Source organism: Salpingoeca rosetta (genome assembly GCF_000188695.1).
Source record: "Salpingoeca rosetta unplaced genomic scaffold supercont1.34, whole genome shotgun sequence".
Lineage (NCBI taxonomy): Eukaryota > Choanoflagellata > Craspedida > Salpingoecidae > Salpingoeca > Salpingoeca rosetta.
This window is the reverse complement of record NW_004754900.1, coordinates 2463-12221: the sequence shown is the minus strand read 5'-3', so window position 1 is coordinate 12221 and position 9759 is coordinate 2463. Positions and strand designations below refer to the sequence as shown.

The 9759-nt window shown below is 50.3% G+C and overlaps 1 non-coding gene across 1 annotated transcript; it reads left to right on the top strand.

Moving 5' to 3' along the window:
* The first annotated feature begins 5378 nt into the window (after positions 1 to 5378).
* PTSG_20035 lies at positions 5379 to 7480 on the top strand. Its single transcript, XR_001137170.1, has one exon. It is a non-coding gene; the product is annotated as an 18S ribosomal RNA (ribosomal RNA).
* The last annotated feature ends 2279 nt before the right edge of the window (positions 7481 to 9759 follow it).

The following is a 9759-nucleotide window of genomic DNA, read 5'->3' as shown; positions in this document are numbered from 1 at the left end:
ACACACACACACACATGGACGCTTGTGCAGGGGAAGTGCAGGCTGTTTGTTGGAACCCATGGCATGGCACGCACAACCAAGCAAGGACACACGAGCAAGTATGGACACAGGACAAGCAAGCAAGACGTGGGGCACCCATAGATCACGCACCTCGTTGGAGAAGGAGGGGAGCGTGAGCGGGTGATGTTGATTGTGTTGTGTTGTTGTGTGTGTTGTTGTTGACAGCGTGCACGTCTCTCTCCTTGTATCCCTCTGCCTTCCTCCCTCCCTTTCCCTTTCTCTCTCTCTCTCTCTCTCTCTCTCTCTCTCTCTCTCTCTGTTCTCTCTTGCCACAGCATGCACACTGCTGCTGTTGCTGCTGTTGTTGTTGGTTGAAGGTATGATGGCGGCTGATAGGGGAGTGAAGCGGTGTGGCGTAGCATGGAGCTGTCGCTTGTTGTGTGTGTGTGTTGCTTGCAGTTGATATGGGGATGCTTTCTCGCCTGTTCTTGCCACGTGTGTCTGTGTGTCTGTGTGTATTTGCTTGCTGTCGTGTTGCTGAAGTGTAGTGGAAACATACAATGCAACACGCATGTGCAGCTGTGTGTATCGTGTGATGGTGCTGGAGGATGGTTGTGGATGGTTGCAGTGCAGTCAACACAATGTGTGTGTGTGATGTGATGTGACTTGGGTTGGTGTTGAGCTGGGCGTGTGGCTGTGGAGTGGGTGTTGCACGCAGGTGAGGACAGCAGCAGCAGCAGTGAACGTGGGTGTGGGGGAAAGGATGAAGCGAGTGAGTGATGATTGCAGCGACTGGTGGTGGTGGATGTGAACAGGGCTGATGGTGAAGAAGGTGGCAGTGTGGGCTTGGTGGGTTTACCATGTGTTGTAACACATGCAGCATGAAACATGAACGAGGCAGAAGAGGGTAAGGAGAGGGGAGGGGAGGAGTGGCGGTCAAAGTAGTGAACAGAGACAAGGGAAGGCATGCAAGCACATGGAAACAACAGCAGCAGTGGCAAGAATTGAAACAAGACAGGAAGGGTGTGGTGGAACGCAGGTGAAATAGACAAACAAGGCTTGTGGTGACACGTTGGTGACAGAAAGTGACGAAGGGAAGCACGAATGCACACAGTGGGTTGTGTTGTGTGGTGCTGTGTTGTGACGTGTGAAGTGAAGGATGTGTGATGTTGTGTGGAGGGGTGCTGTGTGGCGGTGAGTGGATGGAAGAGAGGAAGAGACAAGGGTGAATGAAGCATACATGTGGCAACAAGTGCAGAGCAACAATGCAACACATGGAATGTGGAAAGGCAAAGGGAAGAGAGAAGGAAGCAAGTGAGTGAAGGGTGAGACAAATGAACAAAGCGGCGCATGCATGGATGTGTGTGTGTTGTGTTTGTGGCGGTGGAGCAAAGGAAGCAGAAGCACAAACATTGCAAGCAGTAGCACACATGCATGTAGAGAGAAGGTGAAGTGGGAAGAGGAGAAGACGATTGCAGTGAGCTTCTTACGCACCTGATCATATCGCTGCTGGAGGCGAGAGAGGAAGCGCAGGTGATGTTGGAGCGTGAATCCAAGACGGGAGGCGTTGCTGCTGAGCGAAGTGGAGTGGAGTGAAGTGGTGAGGGGGCGACAGAGCAATGTGTGAGTGATGGTGAGGATTGATAAAGGGCCGATTGCAGGTACGTGCAGGCATGGTGGGTGATGCTGTGACACAGTGACGAGTGAGTGGAGGCGTGTTGTGAAGTGAACAGGGTGGAAGCAAGGAAAGTTGTGGGTGCTTGCAAGCAACACGCACGGAGCAAGCAAGCTTACACAGGAGTGTCTGTAGCGAGCAATGGATGTGTGGAGTGAATCTAATGCAAGTAGAAGAAGTTGTGAGCGCTTGCAGACGGATGTGGTGGAGTGGATTCAATGCAAGCAGGAGAAGTTGTGAGTGCTTGCGAGTAACACAGCAGGGAGTAGACGGATGTCGTGGAGTGAATCCAATGCAAGTAGAAGAAGTTGTGAGTGCCTGCGAGTAAGTAGACGGATGTAGTGGAGTGAATCCAATGCAAGTAGGAGAAGCTACCAATGCTTGCGAGTAACACAACAGCACTGCACAATCACATGCAAGTGTGTCTGCAGTGAGCAGAGGATCGTTGTGGAGTGAATCCAATGCATGTAGGAGAAACTACCAATGCTTGCGAGCAACGCAGCAGCACTGTGCAATCGCGTGCAAGTGTGTGTGCAGTGAGCAGAGGATTGTTGTGGAGTGGATCCAATGCAAGTAGGAGAAGTTGTGAGTGCCTGCAAGTAACACAACAGTGAGTAAACGGATCGTAGTGGAGTGAATACAATGCAAGCAGGAGACGTTGTGAGTGCTTGCGAGTAACACAGCAGTGAGTAGTTAGAACAAACATAGCAGTACTGCACAATCGCATGCAAGTGTGTTTGCAGTGAGTAGGGGGGTGTAGTGGAGTGAATCCAATGCAAGTAGGAGAAGCTACCAATGCTTGCAAGCAACGCAGCAGCACTGCACAATCGCATGCAAGTGTGTCTGCAGTGAGCAGAGGATTACTACTCATTCAATCCACTTTAATTAGAAACACGTTCCCGTGCCTGCAGGCAACATCTACACACAAACGCATGCATACACACGTGCACACGTGTCCCTTGCGCTGTTCCTCGTCGTTCTCTGCATGCTTGCTTGTCTCTTGTGCAATCACATGGAAACGAATCCATCCTCGCTGCTCTACTCCACAGTTCCTCTGCTTTGCTCCTTCTTGCTTCAGCGCAGCGTGCCTGCAGGCAAGTAGAAGTGTGCACAGTGCAGTGTGCTCGCGTGCACGTGTGCCTGCAAGCCAGCCACGTGGTCTTGACTCTGTTGCAGCAGCTCACAGCATGGTGCAGTGACGTTTGCTCGCTTGCTCATTTGATCACCGGAGTAGGGAGACTGGCGCGGTGGAGTCAAAAAGTGGTGCAGAAAAAGTGCGATCATGTGATGAAAAAAAGCTGAACACTGTGATGAGTAGTGTCTGAACACTGCGTCGCGATGCACCAGTGCAGCTGTGCAGCATGCAGCGTACGCAAGCGAAGCAAATTGCATGCATGCAAGCATTGGTTGGTCACGGACCAGGGGATTTTTGGGTGTGAGCAATGTGAAGAATCTTGATGCAGTGAAGCTGTGCGCACTCGCTAGATCCAGTCACAAATCTAGATCTAGCAGATTGGCTGAATCTAGATTGCGGTGCCTGAAGGCAAAGTGCACGAGGGCGAAGCAGCGATTCAAACAGCTGCCGCTCGATGGATTGGCATACATGAGGGGAAGGATGCAAATGAGCAAGACAAAAAAGAAAAAGAGAAGGCAAGGGCAAAGAGCCGCTGAGTAGAGGCGCAAGCATGAGAGCAAGGCGAATGTCGCTGAGCAGGATTGCTTGCGGGCACGAAAAGCCGCGTCTGCGCCCTTGCAGCTACAACTTCTCTTTCTTCTTGGGTCTTTGCTCTGCTGTGTTCTGAGCGACCTCTCTCTTCATTTGTGTGTGTGTGTAGTGTGTGTGTGAGTGCAGGCAAAGCGAAGCGACACTTGAGTGTGTTGTGAGCAAAGCTTGCACGAGCACACACGCATGCACAGCACATGCAATGAGAACAGCACGGGCGCGTGTGTCAGTGTGTGATTGTTTGTGTGTGGGTGATGCGTGAGCATTGTGTGTGGGTGTGATGAGGCACATGCGGGGAGGCGAGCAAGCGATTGCTCGTATCTCTGTGTGTGTTCTTGTGATCACTCGCATGTGCAATCGCATCATCTACCACACAGAAGCAAAGCAACACACGGCATGCGTTTGTGGCGAGCAACGACTGTGTTTGCGGAAAGAGGGCGAGCTGATTGATCAGCTTCCTCTGAGTGTGACAGCGTGAAGCGCTGGTCATTCTTCTCACACGAATACGCATTTGTTGGCTCTTGATTGTTCTTCTCTCCTCACATTCACATTGCTGTGTGATATGTGACGCAGCGAGACGCAGGAAGCAAGCCTGCACGCATGGTGCATTGAGACCTGGGCACAGCGGTGTGCCTGGCGCGTAGATGACGTGTGTGCGCATGAACGGGTTTGCATTCTCCTTGTGTGTGTAGCTGTGCGTTGGGAGAAGAGCGATGAGCCAATATGTGTTTGTGTGTGGGGGAATGGCTGGCAGTTGCTTTGCTGCACACGTGGATGCGGCACAGTGAAAAAGAAAACGTTGTCAGCTGTGTGTTGTGGGTGTGGCTGTGGTTGCCTTTGGAGGCAAGGCGCAGCCCGCTGTGACATGCGGGTCGATGAAGTATTGCGAGCGAGAGCAAGCAAAGCTTTGCATGGATTGCTGGTGTTGAGCCAAAAGTCTATGATGTTGAAGCAAGTTGCAAGCCGCTGGCGGAGTGACGGCAAGGCACATGGAAGTGTGTTTATCTGCTGTGATCTCTGATAGAGGGTGGGCGCTGTCTGCCGTAAAACTGGCAGGTGGCGACTGTCCTTGATGACACCAAGCTTGCGCATGCAGGAGGCAATCTCGCCGTGAGAGCGGTGTGGATTGTTCTTCTTGAGAGGGTGCCTTGAGCAACACTCGATCATGAGTGGAGGCAAACTGTGCTGTGAGCACGATGATGATGTTGGGCACGCACACATGCGTGGATGAAGTACATTTGATGCGAAACAGTGTTGTGTGTTGTTTGGAAAGAGAGCCATGCGCACTGCATGCTGCTGATGGGCACGTGCTGCCATTATATTTGTGTGTGCTGTGGTGTGTGCTGTGTGTTGTGTGAGCAACGTTGCGTTGTTTGCACACACACACATGCACATGCATGCACATGCGAAACAATGGTGGTGTGTGTTTTGTTGACAGAGCAGGTTGTTGTCAGTGGCACTCGCTGAGAACAGCACACACATTGTATGTATTTGCATTGAATGGCACTGCTTCATCCCCACACCTTTTTGTGTGTGTGTGTCTGGGGTTGTTGTTGTGTGCATAGCCACAAGAACAAAACCAAAAAGAAAAACAGAACGACCCGAGTGGCACGTGCAGCGATGTGCGTGTTGCTTGTGGAAGCTTTGTTTGTTGGGGTGCAGGAGGAGTGAGTGAGTGAACACTGAGGGGGAAGAAGGGAAGATGCATGACATTCATTGCATTGTTGTGTGTTTCTCTCTCTTTTCCCTTTGCTTGTGTTTCTCGTCTCTTCTGAATCCTCGACAGCCATAGCTGGGCGGCAGCCGTAGTGTGTGGTGTGTGTTGTGTGGACTGTGATGCGTTGTGTATTGTGTGTGTGTAATGTGTATGGGCTTACAACCTACACGCATCCACACGCATCTACACACGCATTCACGTACATTTCATACACGCATACTCATACACACCACGAACAGCCACTGCCCCTTCTATGGAGAGATAACTGGTCGATCCTGCCAGTAGTCATATGCTTGTCTCAAAGATTAAGCCATGCATGTCTAAGTATGAATAGTATTCTTGATACTGTGAAACTGCGAATGGCTCATTAAATCAGTTATAGTTTATTTGATAGTTTGCAACTCGTTTTTCGGAGCGGTGTTGTGCTAGACGGATAGCCGTGGTAATTCTAGAGCTAATACGTGCGACAAGGCCCGAGAGAGAGGTGTGTGTATGCACATTTTTTCTTCTCGAGGGCTGCATTTGTTAGGTATAAAGCCAGCAGGAACATGACTGGTGAATCAGAATAACTTTGCTGACCGTTACACTTTTGTGTGTGATGGTGTCTCATTCGAATTTCTGCCCTATCAACTTTCGATGGTAAGGTATTGGCTTACCATGGTGACAACGGGTGACGGGGAACATTTGGTTCGATTCCGGAGAGGGAGCCTGAGAGACGGCTACCACTTCCAAGGAAGGCAGCAGGCGCGCAAATTACCCAATCCTGACACAGGGAGGTAGTGACAATAAATACCAATGCACGGTGTTTTTTATGCACTGTGCAATTGGAATGAGAACAATGTAAAGACCTTATCAAGGAACAATTGGAGGGCAAGTCTGGTGCCAGCAGCCGCGGTAATTCCAGCTCCAAAAGCGTATACTAAAGTTGTTGCAGTTAAAAAGCTCGTAGTTGGATTTCATGCGGGGTTCACGGTGTGTGGGTGGAGAGGGTGTGTTTTACGCGCGCCTTCTTCTGCCTGCCACTGTTTGCACTCTGCAGTTTTAATATTCCCTGGTGGCGCCTTTGGCGCGTGCCCTTGATTGGGTGTGTGTCAAGTCACGTAGTGGTGGGGCGCTGTTGGGGGCTTTACTTTGAAAAAATTAGAGTGTTCAAAGCAGGCAGTCATTTGATTTGCTTGAATAGATTAGCATGGAACAACGGAAGAGGACTTTTGGGCCTGTACTGTTGGCGTGTGGTGCGGGGGTGTGGAGTGAGAAACCGCAAGGTTTTCTTGTTCCTCCCTCACCACATCGGGTCTGAAGTAATGATTAATAGGGACGGTTGGGGGCACTGGTATTTCGTTGTCAGAGGTGAAATTCTTGGATTTACGAAAGACCGCCGACTGCGAAAGCATTTGCCAAGGACGCTTTCATTGATCAAGAACGAAAGTTAGGGGATCGAAGACGATTAGATACCGTCGTAGTCTTAACCATAAACGATGCCGGCCAGGGCTCGGTGGGCAGCACAAATGTTTCAAAGCATGGTGGCGCCATCGGGACCTTTAGGGAAACCAAAGCGTTTGGGTTCCGGGGGGAGTATGATCGCAAGATTGAAACTTAAAGGAATTGACGGAAGGGCACCACCAGGAGTGGAGCCTGCGGCTTAATTTGACTCAACACGGGGAAACTCACCAGGTCCAGACATGGGAAGGATTGACAGATTGACAGCTCTTTCTTGATTCCAAGGGAGGTGGTGCATGGCCGTCCAGCTTTTGTTGTGAAATCTCTGTTTGATTACGGTAAACGGCGAGACCTTGACTTGCTGATTGGTGTGCGCCTGCGTCAGCAGGCGTTGGAGATTACGCGCAAGCGTGTCTTTTGATACACCACTCAGAGGGACACTCGGCGTTGCTATTGAGCGTAAGCCGAAGGAAGTTTGAGGCGATAACAGGTCTGTGATGCCCTTAGATGTTCTGGGCTGCACGCGCGCTACACTGACGGGGGCAGCGAGTATGCTTTGGGTGTTTGTGGTGGGGAAAGTCTTGTGCTTTTCTATGACAGACATCTATTCCTGCGCTGGAAGGCGTGGGGACTCTTGTGAAAACCCGTCGTGCTGGGGATAGATGCTTGCAATTATTCATCTTGAACGAGGAATTCCTAGTAAGCGCAATTCAACAGATTGCGTTGATTACGTCCCTGCCCTTTGTACACACCGCCCGTCGCTACTACCGATTGAATGGTTTAGTGAGGCCTCGGGATTGGCGCGTGGGCGCTGGCAACAGCTGCCCATGTGTTTCTTTGCTGAGAACCTGGTCAAACTTGATCATTTAGAGGAAGTAAAAGTCGTAACAAGGTTTCCGTAGGTGAACCTGCGGAAGGATCATTCCAACAAGGAAAACGTTGAAAAGCGTGGTTGGTGAATGGTGACGCATGGTGAGGGAAATTGGTGAGGGATGGTGAGGGAACTGGACCGAGCCAACTAAGCCAACCGAGCCAACCGAGCCATCTGAGCCAACCAACCAACCAATTCGCTCTCACACGCTTTTGTGTGTGTGGGAGTGAGCATTGTGTGAATGAAGACAAAAACAAAGCAAAAGCATGCCCATGCACGCATGCACATTGTGAGTGTCGCAGTGGAGCACGCATACTGTGTGTGTTGCATTGCGATGGCAGTGTTCTTGTGTGTGTGTGTATACATTGTTTGCCTCGTGCAAAGAAGAAGAAGAAATGAACACAGCAAGCAAGCGTGTTTTGGATTGTTGTTGTGGCAGTGGCTGCGATTGCACACACATGACAGTGTGGGCAAAAGCAGCTTGCTGTAGCAGCAACAACCAAGCCATGTGTGCTGTGCTGTGGACATACGTACGTACATGATAACCACAAACGAGTGAGTGAGAGAAAGAGAGCGAGAGAGAGCGTTGTGATGTGTGTTGTGAGTGTGTGCCAACAAACATTGTGCGTTGGAATACACACACATGACACATGCACTGCAACCACTCTCACTTCAATCTCAACATCTCATTCAACACAACCAAATTAATAACCATGAGACAACTTTCAACGGTGGATCTCTTGGCTCGTGCATCGATGAAGAACGTGGCAAGACGCGAAATGTAGTGTGAATTGCAGAATTCCGTGAATCATTGAATCTTCGAACGCACATTGCGCCTGTGTGTGTGGGCATGCGCCATTGTGTGCGTGTCTGTGCGTGCGGGCATGTCTGCCTGAGTGTCGCCACTCAATCTCATTGACAATGCGTTTTTGTGTGCTTATGAGGATGTGAGTATGTGTGTGTGGGTGTATTTGATTACTGCAACTACGCAGCAGCAGCAGCACACCTTTGTTGGTGTGGTGTTTGTTTGTTGTGTAGCAGTATGAAGAAGCGCCCACGCATGCATGCACTCATATCTCATTTGCACACTGTGCATTGTTGGTGGCCATGGGGTGTTAGTCGATGCGTGCACACACACATTTTTGCTGTGTGTGTGTATTGTGTGAGACTGGACTCTGAAGAGGAGAGCTTACGACTCCATTGCGATGATAACTGTGATGATGGTGACTGTGAAGAAGAAGGAGTGGGTGTTTGTGAGTGAGCATGTGGATTGCATTGCACGATGATACGATGCCTTGTGCGTTGTGTTGTTGTTGTTGATGTGATTCACTCACGCACACACATCACACTTCTATTCTCATACTGTTGTCATCACTCACTGTCGCCGTGTGGGTGCCGTTGTTGCGAGACCACGGCAAGCACGCGCATGCTGTATCTGCATATGCAGCAGGATACAACAAGCTGTGGAGCGATGTGTCAACTGGCATCGTTGTTCTGCAGCGTGTGTATGCTGTGTGCGTGTGTGAAGAGGCATGTGCACTTGTGTGCTTGCAATCTTTATGTGGCTTTTGTGACACTGGTCATGTGAGCAAAAACACTGATGAAGAAGAGTTGAATCTATTTGAGAGAGAGGAAAGCTGGAATTGTGATGGACGGAGCACTGTTTGTTTGTGTGCACTGCACTGCACTTGTTGCAGTGTATGCGCACAAACGACTGCATCCATCCACTCCGCTTCGCTTCTCTCACTCTCTCAAACCCCTTCCCCCCCTCTACTCATTTCTTATTGTTGACCTCAGGTCAGGCAAGGGTACCCCCTGAACTTAAGCATATCACTAAGGGGAGGAAGAGAAACTAACAAGGATTCCCTCAGTAACGGCGAGTGAAGCGGGAAGAGCTCAAGCATTGGAATCTCCACAAGCTTCTTGCTTGTGGCGAGTTGTAGTCTTTATGGGATGCGGGCCGTCGCATGTCTTTGTGATGGTGCACAGCTTTTGTTGTGCATTGTTGTTTGGCGCAGCACCGAGTTTCCTTGGAAGAGGACACCGGAGAGGGTGAGAGTCCCGTTGGTGCTACATTATTTGCGCTGATGTGCGGTGTGTGGTCCGTTTATTCTCTTGAGTCGGGTTGTTTGGGAATGCAGCCCAAAGCCGGGTGGTAAACTGCATCCAAGGCTAAATACTGGCACGAGACCGATAGCGAACAAGTACCGTGAGGGAAAGATGAAAAGCACTTTGAAAAGAGAGTTAAACAGTACGTGAAACCGTTGACAGAGAATCGCTTGCAGCTAGCAGAGACTGGGCGCGCCTTGTGATCAGGGCTTTTGGTGTGGTGC